Source organism: Microcaecilia unicolor, chromosome 1, assembly GCF_901765095.1.
Source record: "Microcaecilia unicolor chromosome 1, aMicUni1.1, whole genome shotgun sequence".
NCBI lineage: Eukaryota > Metazoa > Chordata > Amphibia > Gymnophiona > Siphonopidae > Microcaecilia > Microcaecilia unicolor.
In genome coordinates this window covers 586,991,831-587,009,332 of record NC_044031.1, presented here as the reverse complement: position 1 = coordinate 587,009,332, position 17,502 = coordinate 586,991,831, and positions in this window count along the sequence as shown.

The window sequence follows — 17,502 nt, the reverse complement described above, 5'->3', positions numbered from 1 at the left end:
TATTGGCTATCTGTGTCATCTGCAAAAAGGAAAACGTTCTCTTCTAACCCTTCAGTAAAATCTCTCACAAATATATTAAACAGAATTGGTCCCAGTACCAACCCCTGAGGCACTCCTTTCCTCCGAGCAGATTCCATTTATCACCACCTTCTGCTGCCTGTCTGTGAACCAGTTTCCAATCCAGTTCACCACTTTGGGTCCAAAGTTCAGCTTACTTAACAGTCTTCTGTGAAAAACCATATCAAAGGCTTTGTTGAAATCCAAGTGGAATACAGCTAGAGCATGTCCATTATGTAGCTCTCTGGTTACCCAGTCAAAGAAATCAGTCAGATTCATTTGGCAGCAATTTCCTTTGGTAAAGCCATGTTGCCTAGGATCCTGCAACCCATTGAATTCTAGAAATTTAACTATCTTTATCTTCAGCAGCGACTCCATTATTTTTCCTACCACCAACACGAGGCTTACTGGCCTGCAGTTTCTCACATCTTCCCTGACCCTGATTTTGTCAAGAGGGGCCACATCATCTCATCTCCAATCCCACGGAACCTCTCCTGTCTCTAAAGAGGTCCCTCCAGCATTTCTCTAAGTTCCCTTACAGGCTTATTTTCGAAAGAGAAGGACGCCCATTCGACACAAATCGGAAGATGGGAGTCCTTCTCACAGGGTCGCCCAAATTGGCATAATCGAAAGCCGATTTTGGGCGTCCCCAACTGCATTCCGTCGTGGGGACAACCAAAGTTCATGGGGGCGTGTCGGAGGCATAGCGAAGGTGGGACTTGGGCGTGCCTAACACATGGGCATGCTCAACCCATAATGGAAAACAAAAGGGCGTCCCTGACGAGCACTTGGACGACTTTACCTGGTCCTGTTTTTCTTAAGACCAAGCCACAAAAAGGCCAGATGACCACCAGAGGGAATCGGGGATGACCTCCCCTTACTCCCCCAGTGGTCACTAACCCCCTCCCATCCTCAAAAAACATCTTTAAAAATCTTTTGTGCCAGCCTCTATGCCAGCCTCAAATGTCATACTCAGGTCCATCGCAGCAGTATGCAGGTCCCTGGAGCAGTTTTAGTGGGTGCAGCGCACTTCAGGCAGGTGGACCCATGCCCATCCCCCTCCTACCTGTTAAGTGTGTCTCATTGGTTTAGGTAAAGAGTGCTTTGATATAAAAAATTAGCAGTATAAATCATCTTGTAAATTATATTTTTACAAGCTGGAAAATGTAAGGTGACCAAGACTGAGATTCTTATCTCTCCCCCTAAACCAACCTCTCCTCTTCCCCCATTCTCTATTTCTGTGGATAACATTCTCATCCTCCCTCTCTCATCAGCTCGTAACCTTGGGGTCATCTTCGACTCCTCTCTCTCCTTTTCTGCAGATATTCAGCAGACTGCTAAAACCTGTCGTTTCTTTCTCTATAATATCATCAAAATTCGCCTGGAACCTTACTAGTGCCTGTTTCCTTTCTGTTTGAAATGGGCCTCTTTTACTAGTATATATATCTACTATAATAAAACTCACCCTCAACATTCTGAAGACAACGTTCTGAAGTCACTCAGTCACTCCCTGAAGGGTTCGTCAGTTCATGGTGGTGAAGTCACAACACTGACCATGTCTCTCTGCCCCGCCCTCGCATGACAGACCAATCAGAAAAAACACCCTCAACATTCTGAAACACAAAGGACCATCAAAAACCGTTCCCAGGCAACGCTAGGTGATGTAACACGGACCTATCAGAGGAAACTATGTGGCAATAAGGGAGGAGCATTCACCAGCAGAACGGCTCATTATCTGTGCAGCACCACCGCTTGAACGAGAGAAGAATATTCCTGCTGTGGGTATGTGCAAAAATAGACCCCGGGGGGGGGGGGGGGGGGGGGGGGGGGGAAGAAATTTTTAAATGCCTAATGCCGGTACTGAAGAGTGCTGGAGGGCCTATAGCACAGACTATATTTGGGTTCGCTTGACGTGGAGTCGGTGGAGCCAGAAAACAGCGTGCCCCTCACCATCTGGGATGTGGGCAAACAGGACAAGCTGTGGCCCAGCTGGAAGGATTACCCGCGACCCAGCCAGCAGCAAACAGCGACCAAGGAAGGGGGAGGAGTAGGGAAACACGCGGAGTGTGTTTCCCTACTCCTTCCCTGCTTAGGAATCGCTGGAGACTGGCTGCCAAACTAATGAAACAACCGCACACCGACGCACCACCTCCATCATTCGAAAGGCATCCACTCTTTCTTCAACAGAAATGCAAACTAATATTACAAAACAAACAAAAAATACCCAGTTTCTCACGCGGCTGCAGGTAACTCCCCACCCCCTTCCTCTTTCCCTTTTGCCGAAATGGCCAAGGACGTGCCCAACCATCCCCAGCCTCAGGCAAGCCATCTCCCACCTCGGGGATTCCCCGAGCACCCGGAAAAAGATGGTACTGCTTCCCGCAGCGCATAAATGTTCCAGCATTCCCCTGCAGCCGGCCTGAAATGGACCGAACATACTGGATCACCCCCCGACGGCCCGAGACCGTGCTCTTCTCCCTTCTGCCAACTTAAAACAACCATCCCCGTCCTCAGGCAAGCCGTCTCCCACCTCCAGGATGCCCAGAACCCCAGCCCAACGGAAAAAGACAGCGCTGCTTCCCACAGCACATTTCTCTTCCAGCGTTCCCCTACAGCAGCCCTGAAACAGCCAAAAAATACCGACAGACCAAGAACTTGCTCCTCTACCTTCTGCCCATCTAAAACAACACTGCTGCCTCAGCATAACACACAAAAAAAAAACAAAAACGGAAAAAACAATCCACCACTCAGCAAAGGCTGACCCCCCTACAACCACATTTACATTTCACCAACAGAAAGACCCCCCTCCACAAACCTCCTTGACAGACAAAGAGGGGCATAATCGAACGCGAATGCCCATTTGTAAAAACGTCCATCTCCGAGAACGGGTCCGTGAAGGGGCGGGCCGAACTGTATTTTCGAAAAAAATGGACGTCCATCTTTTTTTTTGAAAATACATTGGATTAGGGCGTTTTTTGAGCTGGGCGTTTTTGTTTTTTAGCGATAATCGAAACCGAAGCGTCCCAGCTCAAAAACGACCAAATCCAAGGCATTTGGTCGTGGGAGGGGCCAGCATTCGTAGTGCACTGGACCCCCTGAGATGCCTCTATGCCAGCCTCAAATATCATACCTAGCTCCATGACAGTAGTATGCAGGTCCCCAGAGCAATTTTACTTTAGTTGGTGCTGCGCGGGACCCATGCAGAGAGGAAAAATCGGAAGAAAAAAAAACAAGCAAGCAAGTGCAGTCATGGACGTCCAAATTAAAAGATAGTAAAAGGGGGAATTGAACCAGCAACCTTTTGATTACAAGCTCAGTGCTCTAGCCAGTGCACCACTTATTAGACATCCTTCCCTTTTCATTAAGTCTCTCCAAGTTTCTGTCAGCCAATCACAGCTCATTTAGCTGACATCTGTGTCAGCTAAACAGCGATGATTGGCTGACAGAAACTGGGAGGGACTTAATGGAAAGGGAAGGACATCTAAGCACCTGAATAAAGTGGTTCACTGTCTAGAGCACTGAGCTTGTAATCAGAAGGTTGCTGGTTTGATTCCCCCTTTTACTATCCTGGTAATTTAGACGTCCCTGACTGCACTTGCTTGTTTTTTTTTTTTTTTCTTCTGATTTTTCCTCTCTGCATGGGTCCCGCACAGCTAGGGTTACCATATGGCTCCAGAAAAAGGAGGACGGATTGAGCCAGCCGGGTTTTACTTCCATTGCTTTCAATGGAAGTAATTGAGCCAGCCGGGTTTTACTTCCATTGCTTTCAATGGAAAGCAATGGAAGTAAAACCCAGCTGGCTCAATCCGTCCTCCTTTTTCTGGAGCCGTGGTCATCTGGTCATTTAGGGCACTTTTTTGGGACCTGTTCGTGAAAAAAACGGGTCCAACAAAAGTGACCTAAATTCTCTCTGAAAATGCCTTTCTTTTTTCCATTATCGGCCGAGCACGCACATCTCTGCTCAGCCGATAACCACACCTCAGTCCCGCCTTCACCACGCCTCCGACACGCCCCCGTCAACTTTATGCGTTCCCGCGATGGAGTGCAGTTGGAAACACCCAAAATCGGCTTTCGATTATACCGATTTGGGCACCCACAAGAGAAAGACGTCCATCTCTCGATTTAGGTCGGAATTTGTGCGTTTTTCTCTTTCGAAAATAAGCCTCAAAGCCACACACACACAATACAACAGAAACACACCCTCAAAGCCACACACCAATCCATCCCACTTTGCCAGCACAACACATCCCCCAACCCCCCAAGCAAAAAACAAAACAAAACAAAAAAAAGGCACACATCAACAACCTGCACACACACCCCACCCTCACACACTCACACTCACACACACACACACACACACACACAAAATAACTGTTTGACACATACACACAGGAAAAAAAAGCCACATGCTAGCGCCCGTTTCATTGGTTTTGGAAACGGGCCTTTTTTACTAGTATATATATATATATATATATATATTAGTAAAAGAGACCCATTTCAAACAGAAAGGAAACAGGCACTAGTAAGGTTCCAGGGCCGCCTCCCCTCCCCTCCTGTTCCCCCTCCCCCTCCTCCTCCCCTCACCCCTCCTCCTCCCCTCACCCCCTCCCCATCACACCCCTCCTCCCTCCCCATCCCCCTCTTCTCCCTATCTCCTCCCCCCTCCCCACTCCCTCCCTCATCCTCCCCTCCCCTCCCCCTTCCTCCCTCCCTACTCTCTCCTCCTCCTCCTCCCCCCTCCTCCCCCCTCCTGACCCCCCTCCTACTCCCCATCCCAACCCCTCTCCTCCTCTGCCCCCTCCCTTATTGGGGGGTGGGGTGGCCTTGGTTGGCAAACTGGGATGGTGTGGCTGTGTTTTTTTTTTCCATTGCGAGGCTGACGTATCCTTCAGGCCATGTTATTGCATTTTGGTGTGTCTTTCTGATAGAGCTTTTGTGTGTTTGGGGGGGGGAGCGTTGCTGGCAAGCTGGGAGGGTGTGTCATGTGTCTGGGAGGGGAGTTGTGAGGGAGGTGGCGAGTGGCTTGCAGGGGGTGGTAGCAGCAGCAGTGCCGGCAGTGTTGATGCTGGCGACGTTGGGTGCGGACTGAGGGTGGGGGTGCAGCGTAAGTTATCTGAGGTGGTTTTCACCGGCACCGGTATTGGCAGTGTTGAGGGTTTGGACATTGGCCTGCAGAGATGGGGGGGGGGGGGGGTGCTGCGTGTGTCTCTGAGGGGGGTTACCCGGCGGTACCGGCAGTCTTGAGGCCAGTTGTCTTTCTGCTTCGGTGAAGTTCTGTGTGTGAATCTATGTCCGGGCACACGGGTTGCGCTATTCTTTGAGTCCGTTGGTGTGCCTCGTGCTGCTATTGTGTGGTTGGTCAGTGCTGCTTGTGACGAACCAGGAAGCACGCTAACGTCAGGACAGGAGATTGATACAGCGTTACAGGCAGCACGAACCCTACAAACCCTTCACTGCCATGGAGTCAGCTTCAGAACGTTGGAGGTGCTTTTTATTATAGTAGATATATATATATATATATATATATATATATATATATATATATATATATATATATATATATATATATGTAGAGAGAGAGAGAGAGAGAGAGAGAGAGAGTGTTAACAAATACATCTTAATCCTTATCTTCAATTTGGAGTTGAACATAGGCAATGAGGGATTAAGGAGGAGAACCTATATGTGAAAGGGAGCAGTTGTAACTCTTGATGTTAAAATATTAGGTTATGTATGCGCATTCCATTCCACACCCCTGACATGGCCCCTAGATATTTATATGTAGTACAGATTTAAACATGTAAATACTGGCTTTCTGAAATTGAGTTTTACATGTTTATGCAATATACACATATTGCTGACTGCATTTACATGTATAAATCATGAAGAGGGCTCTAAAGTAAGGACCATAGGGTCACTGAAGTCAATGCTGCTTCGGTGTATATCTCCAGGAGTTAAGGATCTGCAGAGGTAAAAAAAATTGTTGGCTCAATTTCAAGCTCCCCCCCCCCCCCCCCCCAATTTACAGGTTTTTTTTTTTTTAGTTCACTAATTTATTGTGTTAATAATTTATTTTTATGAATGATGGCATTTTTCTATTCAAGCAAATCAATTATAAATGTTAATTCATAGATCAATGCATAAATTAAAGAGTAGTAAATCACCTGGACTGGATGGTATGCACCCTAGGGTACTGAAAGAACTCAAACATGAAATTGCTGATCTGTTGTTAGTGATCTGTAACCTGTCATTAAAATTGTCCATAGTACCTGAAGATTGGAGGGTGGCCAATGTAATGCTGATATTTAAAAAGGTTCCAGGGATGATCTGGAAAATTACAGACCGGTAAGCTTGGATTCAGTGCTGGACAAATTAGTAGAAACTATTATAAAGAATAAAATTATGGAATACGTGGAGGGGCATAATCTAACGAGGTGCCCAAGTTTTTATGAGGGCATCCTCGCAGGATGGCCCCGCGAAGGGGCGGGGAAACCCATATTATCGAAACAAGATGGAAGTCCATCTTTTGTTTCGATAATACGGTCGGGGACACCCAAATTTCAACATTTAGTTCGACCTTAGAGATGGTCGACCTAAATGTTGAGATGGTCGACCTTAGAGATGGTTGTCTCCGGTTTTCGGCCATAATGGAAACCGAGGACGCCCATCTCAGAAACGACCAAATCCAAGCCCTTTGGTCGTGGGAGGAGCCAGAATTCGTAGTGCACTGGTCCCCTTCACATGCCAGGACACCAACCAGGAACCCTGGGGGCACTGCAGTGGACTTCACAAATTGCTCCCAGGTGCATAGCTCCCTTACCTTGTGTGCTGAGCCCCCCCCAAAAAAACCCAAAACCCACTCCCCACAACTGTACACCACTACCAAAGCCCTAAGGGGTTAAGGGGGGCACCTACATGTGGGTACAGTGGGTTTCAGGTGAGTTTTGGAGGGTTCACATTTACCACCACAAGTGTAACAGGTAGGTGGGGATGGGCCTGGATCCGCCTGGCTGAAGTGCACTGCACCCACTAAAACTGCTCCAGGGACCTGCATACTGCTGTCATGGAGCTGGGTATGACATTTGAGGCTGGCAGAGAAGCTGGCAAAAAAAAATTAACATTTTTTTAGGGTGGGAGGGGGTTGGTGACCACTGGGGGAGTAAGGGGAGGTCATCCCCAATTCCCTCCGGTGGTCATCTGGTCAGTTTGGGCACCTTTTTGAGGCTTAGTCGCAAGAACAAATGGACCAAGTAAAGTCGGCCAAGTGCTCATCAGGGACGCCCTTCTTTTTTCCATTATCGGCCGAGGATGCCCATTTCTTAATCACGCCCCAGTCCCTCCTTCGCTACAGTGCCAACATGCCCCTGTGAACTTTGGTCGTCCCCGAGACAGAAAGCAGTTGAGGATGCCCAAAATCGGCTTTCGATTATGCCGATTTGGGCGACCCTGAGAGAAGGACACCCATCTCCCGATTTGTGTCGGAAGATGGGCGCCCTTCTCTTTCGAAAATAAGCCTGATAGACAAACATGGTTTAATGGGACAGAGTCCAAATAGATTCGACCAAGGGAAGTCTAGCATCACCAATTTGCTTCATTTCTTTGAAGGCATGAATAAACACATGTGGAATTCCTTAGTGACAGTTCTGCAAGGCTCCCCTTTATCCCCTATTTTTTTAAAGTTTATTTTACAAAACTGCGCTAGCAGTCCCTGTGCGGCAAATGAGAGGAAGCCCATAAGAATTGAATGGGCTTCCTCTCATTTGCCATACCGGGAATCGGTAGCATGTCTTTGTAAAAGAGGCCCTTAATGTTTTAATCATTTATCGTTTGTTGTTTACTTATTTACTATATCGTCACTTATTGCATAGCAAGTCAGAATGGTTTACAAGGCAAAATTGTACAATAACACACAAACTAATTTAAACTAGGAAATTCAATGAATGATAGGAAAGAACAAGCAAAACTTCCATACTGAAGATAGTAGCATAAACACTCAACTCTCATAATAGTCATAAGTAATTACCTAATACTAACATCTTCTTACAGCAGTTAAAAGCACTCTAGGCATCTGTGTGGTCTTCCTATTAAAATGTAGTGTTAAATATCAAAGGTTGTTTGGTAAAAATGAGTTTTCAAAGCTATATGGAAAAGAGACTAATTGTCTATAGTAGAGAGTTCCATAATGCTGGAGATAAAAAGATGAATGCTGATGTACGGGTTGATACCCATCTAGCCTTTGAAGGTGGGGGTATAACTAGTCTATTGTCTGTGAGTGAAATGAGCACTGAAGTTGGTGTGTACGGAATAGTTAGGGTTGCAAGATAAGATGGGGTTGCAGTATAAAGCGCCTTATGTGTCATAATGAGAACTTTAAATTTCACTCTGAAATCTACTGGAATCCAAAGAAGACGGCGTAAAAAAGGAGTGGCCCTATCATATTTTGAGGCTCTACAGATAAATACAAGTGGCTGTGTTCTAAATAGTTTGTAAATGTTTTAGGGTAGTTTTCATAATGCCAGCATAGATAATGTTACTGCAATCATATCGTGTTGTAATGTAAGCGTATGCTAGAGTACGTAGGGATTCTTGATCTATAGATTTCCTGATAGAGCGTAATTGTCGAAGTTAATAGAATGATTTTTTCACAACATCAGGTATCTGATCATTGAAAGAAATAGCAGAGTCTATAATCACACCTAGATATCTGAAAGACAGTACCAGAACAATCTGCCTATTAAATAATGTTGAAATTAAGGACAGCACAGGACTATGTCCTGTTACCCAGTAAGCTATTGTCTTATCCAGGTTGAATATCAGATGTTGTTCAGAAAGCCACCTGGCAACCTCACTTTCTGAGAAGTTCTGAGAGAAGAGGACATTTCTCTGGTAAGTGAACACTATTTTGCTTTGTGATTTGAGAACTTAAAGATTGGGGTTTAAAGGAGGAATTGTAGGTCAATGATAGGCAGAATAAAAATATAAAAAAGCAAATTTTATCAACTAATCTCCATAGTCTTTCCTTTTAGTTTTAAAACTTAAACTTTGTACCACAGCATTAACAGATAGCCTCTAACATCCTAATCCGATAGGGAAATTTTTTTGTGGAAGTGGATGCTTCGTCGGTTGGCACAGGGACAATTTTGTCACAGGTTCACTCTAGCAGGAAACTTCTCCCTTGTGCCTTTTTCCCTAAGAAATACACCCCGGCCAGGAAGAATTATGCCATAGGTGACCAGTAACTCTTGGCCATTAAACTGGCTTTAGAGGAGTGGCGACACCTTTTGGAAGGGGTGCAGGAACCTTTCACAGTATTCACAGACCACAAGAACTTGGTTTATCTGCATGAAGCGAAGAGATTGAATCCCTGACTGGCCCGTTGGGCATTATTTTTCTCCCGCTTCAATTTCACATTGACTTACTGTCCGGCGGAGAAGAATAGCAAGGCGGATGCTCTCTCAAGGTCTTTGGAGAGTGACCTTGAAGATGAGCCCCTGCAACATTTGATTGAACCTGCTGCTATTATTCCAGCTATGATGCTTGTGGTACCCGCAGATATGATATTTGTACCACCTCGTTTGATAGAAAGAATACTTTGATGTGGTCATACCTCTCGAATTGCTGAACATCCTGGTATCCTGGGGACTAAGCAGTTCATTTCACAGAAGTATTGGTGGCCTACACTCGACTGTGATGTGCAAGAATTTGTGTCCGCTTGTTCGGAGTGCGCTCAGCAAAAGGCCAATTGTTAAAGACCCCAGGGTCTCCTTATGCCGTTACCTGTACCTGAGAAATCATGGGCCCATATAGCCATGGACTTTATTACTGATCTCCCTACATCTGGAGGACACACAGTCATTTGGGTCGTGGTAGACCGGTTTTCTAAAATAGCACACTTTGTACCCATGTCTAGCCTTCCTACAGCTGTGAAACTGTCACAACGCTTCATCACGTCTATTTTTCATCTCCATGGCCTACCAAAATCGATCACGTCTGACCGTGCAGTGCAGTTTGTGTCTAAGTTTTGGCGAGCCTTGAATCAGGCCCTAGGTGTGAAGCTAAATTTCTCCTCAGGATATCACGACAAACACAGAAGAAAGCAAATCGCACTGGGGAACCAAAGTACAAACTCACAGCGAAGGAGACAAGGAAGATGATGCCCAAAACAAACTTCTCCTGGACTCGAAAAAGTTCACAGCAAAGGTTTATTGAAACAAACTGGACTCGACACGAGTCGTATTTCGGTGGCTCAGGCCTGCCTCAGGAGTCCCTAAAACAATACATAACATATATATAAAAAAATAATAAAAGATAAAAAATATATACAAATATTATCTAACATACAAATGAAATAAAACTATATCATATAGTCTGAACTATGAAGTGAAAGACCAAAATTTAAACATGTAAATAAGTGTTGTACATATTTGTAAAATTACAAAATAAAGGAGAAAAAAAAGATATATATATGTCCCATTTTACATATTAAGTACACATATAATCCTACTAAAGTTATACAGAAGTGACTCTTACATAGAAAAATATATGTTTCAAAATTAAGACATTAAAAGGAACAAGAACTAAAATTGGATAAGGACAAGTGAATATAACACCCTGCAAATGTGAGATAGAAATGGCCTTGACCTTATTACTTACAAATATGCAAAAGAAAAATTGTATATTTCAGAAATCAGAACTAAATATTTAAAAATGTACAAACAAGTATTTAAAACATCTTCTCAAATGGAATTTTAAATCACCATTATATAACATCTTGCCAAATGAAATTTCAAAATTTTACCAAATGAAATTTTAAAACAATAAAGCAGAAAGCGACCTTAACCTAATTTCTTATAATTGTACGAAAAAGGATTTTAAATTTTGTTTAGGCAGAAGTCAATAACGTATTTAAAAAACTAAAATTGTAGTAACCATATGTCTCTTAGTCTAGCTCAAATAGATATCACACCATAAATAAAAGATTAAAAAAAAAAGGAATTTAAAAATTATTTAAAAAATAAAAAATGAAAATAAATGAGAGGATACCTGTGTGTAGTTGCTACAATAATTCCAGGAAGATGACAAAGTCTTCTGAAGATGTGCAGCTACCAAACTCTAAAAAAAATTTGAGTGAACTAAAGAACGTCAACGCTTGCATTTTCTGCTGTGCTACTAAGATGGTCCTGACGGAGGATAGTCGCTAGCTTTCTGGAAATTTAATCACATGGGAATAAGTTACAGTCATAAAACTGAGTGGGCAGTGTATGTAGAACTACCGCAGTTTGTGAAGGCGTACAGACTTACTGATTAAAGTTCTTAGAAGTTGAATCACCAGATGAATTCATATCAGAGTTTAGTGGGTGATGCCGAATTGAGAGAATACAAGTACATACAAACCGACCAAAAGATCTTGTGGGAATGGGTTACATTCATAAAGCTAAGTCGGTTGTCCCAAATCAGGAAGTACAAAGTCAGGACCATCTTAGTAGCATTTGTATGTTAGATAAGATTTTTATATATTTTTTATCTTTTATTATTTTTTATATATATATATATACATATGTTATGTATTGTTTTAGGTACTCCTGAAGCAGGCCTGAGTGGCTGAAACACGACTTGTGTCGAGTCCAGTTTGTTTCAATAAGGAGAGGGAAGGGAAGGCTGGAGGCGAGCCTGCTGCTCTCACTGCCACCACCGCTGCGACTTGAGGTAAAATAAAAGATTTAAATGCAGGGCAGTGGCAGGAACAGAAAGGAGGGCTGTTGGGGAGCTGAGGCAGTGGCGTAGCCACAGGTGGGCCTGGGTGGGTCAGGGCCCACCCATTTAGGGCTCAGGCCCAACCAACAGTAGCACATGTTTAGCGGTAGCTGGTGGGGATCCCAAGCTCGGCCAGCTGAAGACTTCCCCCTGATAGTAATGAAAACACTGCTCTCTACGATTCCAGCATCTGCGCAGTCTCAGTTTTCAGCGCATGTCTGCTGCAGACTGCCAAGGTAGAAAGAAGCATTTTCCTGCCTGCTGAGATATTGTTTTGGTGGTGGTTGGGGGGAGGGAGAACACTTGGTGCCCACCCACTTCTTGTCTAGGCCCACCTAAAATCTGTTGTCTGGCTAAGCCCCTGAGCTGAGGGTGGGCAGGTGAGCCGGCCCTGGGAAAAAAGGTGCTGGTACACCGTACCTGTGTGTAATGGCACAAAAAAAGCACTGCTCCTAACCCTTACTCACTTGTTTAGTACCCATGTTTTATCATTCCCACTTTAGTAATTCCCTTATCCCTTATTTGTCCTGTTTGTTCTAATTAGATTGTAATCTCTTTCAAGCAAGGGCTGTCTCTTCATGTCTGTTGTACAGCACTGCGTACTTCTAGTAGCGCTATAGAAATGATAAGTAGTAGCAGTAGTCATTATTCTATAAATTCTTCTTTTTGTCTCTCTTCAGAGTCTTTGCTGTTTTGGGCCAAGCACTGAGAGGCTGTTTTTCTGCCTCCATAATCAATAACAGATCATAAAATGAATACTTGAAATTCATTTGGGTAATTAATGATAGGTAAAGGTGCATTTTACTCTTTATCTTGCTTTCCTGCCATTTATTGTTATTATTATTGTAAACCATTTTGAAATAACCTGGTTCAGCAGATAGTATGGTAATAATGATAGTAATGATGATGATGGTGTGGCCACTCTATAAGTTTGAAGGAAGTAATTTAACATTTATTTATTTTAAAAGAAAATCACATCCCTTCCACCTACATTGCCAGTCAATCAACCAGCAAAACGATGTTGCGACAGAGGGCATGATTCACTAGGGTTTTTTTTCCCCTTTGTATATCTATAAGGGAAGCTTAGGGGCCCTTTTAGTAAAGGGTTGCCATGCAGTAATGGGCTTGCCGTGCAACAAATCGGAAGTACTGCAGGCCTAACTCAGCCTCCAGCGGTAATTCTTCCCCCTGTGCATGGCATTGCTAGGGCTACCGGAAAATCCACAAAAATATTACTGCAGGGGGTTACCCGGCGGTAATTAGGCAGCGCCGGGTGCTGCCCAGTTACTGCTAGGTTAGCACGGGAGCCCTAATTGTCACCTCAATGGGTGGCAGTAAGAGCTTCCCCTGAAATGGACGCATGCTAAGTGAAAACTTACCGCACGTCCATTTCTTTTTTTGAGCTTTTTAACCGCTGCGGGAAAAAAAGGTATCAACATGCAGCAAAAAATGGCCACTGCTGCTAGTGCGCAGCTTAGTAAAAGGGCCCCTTAGTAAATCAAGCCCAGGAAGTAATTTTACAAAGGGTTTCTTTCATGCATATCCCAGTGTACACATGTCAAATATTGTTTATATTAAATTACAAACAAAAAAAACAACACTGGGCCTTCAAGATTGCGACAACGAGAGTTCTTTATTGACAGATGACCCGACACGGGCCATGTTTCGGCATTAAACAACGCCTGCCTCAGGGGTCAGAATTAAGTTGTGACGTATGTAAAATATGTAAGTCCAAAGCTTTAGATGTAAGATGAATCTTATAAAATTGCTGAAAACAATCAGTCAAAGCAGCGTAGGCGTCATACGTATCTAAAAAAAAAACGAGCGTATCTTTTAAGGTGAAAAAACGCACAGTGGCGATAAGGCTCCTGTAGTAATCTCTCCGTTGGCATAAACAGATAGTAAAAATGTAAAAATACACATGATGACTAGAACACTCTTACTTTTACATAACTCAGATTTGGGGTGATTTGCGCAGGATTTGTACTGGTATTTTACATGGACATATGCATCAATGTGTCTTTATTAAATTGGGCAAATTAAGCACCTGCTTGGCTTACCCGCTGACCTGTTAGAAAATTACCTTCACTGTTTACATTTTATTTCTTGTCACATGCAGTATAAACATGAAATCTCTCAATATTTGGAAGATGAGAATGTAAAAATAAGGACTTTGAACGCTGTGGCAGCTCAAACAAACTGAAAGCTTTGGGTCACTAGATTGCTGTCATTATTGATTCCTCCCTCTTTGACGTAAATCATTCCATAATGGATAATAGTGTTCTATCTTGAAATAGTACAGCCACCTACAGAGAATTTAATGACATCCATGTTTACAATCACAGCATTTCCCAACTGGATGCCTCAGTGAAATGTTCTAGCTTCTGTGTATTTGTTAACAACAGCCCCAAGGGAAATGTTGTGCAATTAGATGAAAGGTTCAAGGCTATTCCATATGCACATGTATTCATTTCTTAATGAGGCTTTTCCTATAGGAGCCCCCTTCCCCCCCCTACCTTTATGTTACAGAACACCATCAGGAATCTGTACTCCAGCCCTATGACAAACTTCCAGAACTGAGGCTCTCTGAATTCACTTCACTTATTAAACCGCAAAGCTGCTCTATTTGTTCATGTCTTCACTATATTTATTTACTTAAAAATTTCTATTCCGCCTAAGAACTAAGGGGTCTTTTTACTAAGCCACAGTAAAAAGTGACCTGCGGTAGTGTGGACACGCATTTTGGGTTTGCGCTGGGCCATTTTTTGTACTGCAGCTAGGGAAAAGGGCTTTTTTAGTGGGCCAGGAAATAGGCATGCGCTGAAATTAAAACTAGCACGCACCTATTTACGGTCTGAGCCCTTACCGCCACCCATTGACTTAGCGGTAAGGGCTCATGTGCTACCTATGTGGTAACCATGCAGCGCACGCCCCCCACAGTAGAAAATAGAAAATTATTTTCTACCGCACGATTCGGCACACACCAAACGTTAGCCCAGCGGTAGTGATGATTTGGTGCACGTAACCCTCCCACACCTTAGTAAAAGGCCCCCTAAGCGCAGTATGAAATTACATACACAATACACTAAAAATAAACCACATCAGACAAGTAGGAAAAATGCCCATCAAAATACTGTGTTGTAGTAGAAAACTTGATATTCTGGTGCTATGGACTCATTTATACCTTCTGACACATTCTCCTTTTAGGCTGTCTGGCCTGAATTTAGACACCAGAGTTTCCTGCTGTGGCTCAGTTAATGCATTTTTGTAAACTAAGCAGAATAGATTGCAATCTAATTGACAGTGGAGAAGAATACTCTCCCCCCCCCCCCCCACCATCTCTCCCCTCCTCCCCCCTGCCTCCAGGACTGTGATTAATTCAACATTGTCCAGCTCTGGAAAACTGAACCAGAATTGAAGATTTAAATTAGGCTGTTTTTAGTGGTGCAGCCTGTTACATCTAAGCTATAAGACTGGCCCCTTAGTGTAGAGACAGCTAACATTTTCCAACCAAGAGACAAACCAATTGTTTTGAGATAATGTGGGAATTACAGATGTGTCTAGGAGGAGGGAACTAAAGAACAGTAAAAAGAGTAAAAGAACAGGAATGTGAATAACAGTAGTGCCTGTTTCCCATTTTGGATTCTTGTAGGAAAGCACAGTATACATTGCAATAAATATGCATAATTGCAGTGCCAAGAAAAACACTGGGATCATGACCCAGATAAAATTGCGGAGAACAAAGAAGTTGGTATCCCCTGAGATAAGGATTTCCAAGCACATATTCCCCAGGATTCTATACAAGGCATGGTGATTTGCTTGTGTTAAATTGGGCGTGTGTCCAATTTACGCACACACTTTGACTAATGAGCCAATCAATGATGACAAGTGGCTGAAAACAACCAATTATCAGCACTAATTGGTAATAATTGGGATTTATGTATGCATCTTTTTAGGTATAGTCTTAAAAATAGGTGTTCATCAATCCTAATGTGGGTAGCTAAAAAGGGGATGCCGCCATGGGAGGAGTGTGGGTGTGTCAGGGACGTCCCACAAGTTTATGTGCGTGGTTATAGAATTTGGGGGAACATGCCTACATTTAGGCACAGGTATTTACACCAGAGGCATAGCTAGTTGGGTCACCAGGGGAGCAGCCGCTCCCCCAAACAGACTTCCAATGGTGCCGGCGCCTATTTTTCATGCAATCTGTCGCATTTTAAATATGTTCCGGTGCCATTGGCAGTCCGCTCTCTGCTCCCCCCATGCCCTCAACCTGGCTATGCTACTGATTTACACCAGGCTTTTAGTGGCGTAAATGTAGGCGTGTTCCCTGGTCCTATACGCTATTCTATAAACTGCACCTAACTTAGGTGTGGTTTGTAGAATAGCACGAAGCACTATATCTGGACATGCATATGGACATGCATAATGGAACCAAGGCTTCTAGATTCCATTATAGAATACAAATGTAACCTGGTATCAGTGCACCTAACATTTAGGTAACTGCAATTACACCAGCCATAGAGTTGGCATAAGTGTTGCACCAAAGCAGATCAGTAGTGGAAATACACAATCTTTATTAATATAGTTGCATCTAATGGATACTGCCCGACACAGGCCATGTTTCGCCCAGCAGGCTGTGTCAGGGGCTCAAAGAATAAAAAACAAATAAAATAACAAATATATATATAAAAGATTTTTTTAAAACAGTATAATCATATCAGTGCCTATGCACGCCCAATGCGTGCCAATTTGGAGTTTCCGCCTGGCTACCATGTGGTGCTTACGGTAATTTCATTTTTGACTCGCGTCCTCTACGCACGCCGGAAAATAATTTTTATTTTCTGACACGCAGCAGAAACCAGACGGTAATCATCATTCTACATGTGTAGATGACTACTGCATGGTTAACGTGTGAGTCAATGGCTGGCGGTAAGGTCTGAGACCCAAAATGGACGTGCGCCAATTTTAATTTTGTTGCAAGTGCATTTTCGGCAAAAATTTTAAAAAGGCCTTTTTTTACAGGAGCGCTGAAAAAAGGATCTGTGTACGCCCAAAACATGTGCCTACACTAGTGCAGCCCATTTTTCGATGCACCTTACTAAAAGGGCCCCTGAGGGGACAATTCTACAAAGTGTGCCAAACGTTAGGCACTGAAATGAAGCATGATGAACACGAATTCTGTAGCAGCATCTGGATGCCCAGATTCTGTTGTAGAATATTAGTGTAAGTGACTACTTATGTGCCAACATTTAGGCTAGCCCACTTATACCATGTCTATGGTAGACAGAAATGTGTGTACCTAAAAGTGTCACTGTAGTGCATAAATGGCAGTATTCTATAATTTATGTATGTAATTGTTAGACACGCCCAGGGGTGGCCCAAGATAATCTACCACCTGAGGAGAGGAATGAGCTGCCCTGGCTCCTCCTCTGCCACCCTCCCCCACCACCACGATCTCACATCTCCCCCTTCCTTCCCCAACCCCTTTCCCTGAATATTACCTTTTATTGCTGTAATTCCCAGATTTCTGTTCTGGCTCTTCTCTAATTGTAATCCACCTTGAACTGTCTAGGTAGAGATGGAAGAGAAAACCCACAATAACATAATATAAAACATGGAGTGTTCACTGGGGGATGCATATGGGTGGAGCATGGGCGTGTCCAGTGGTGGCCCTACTATTACGTCAACTGA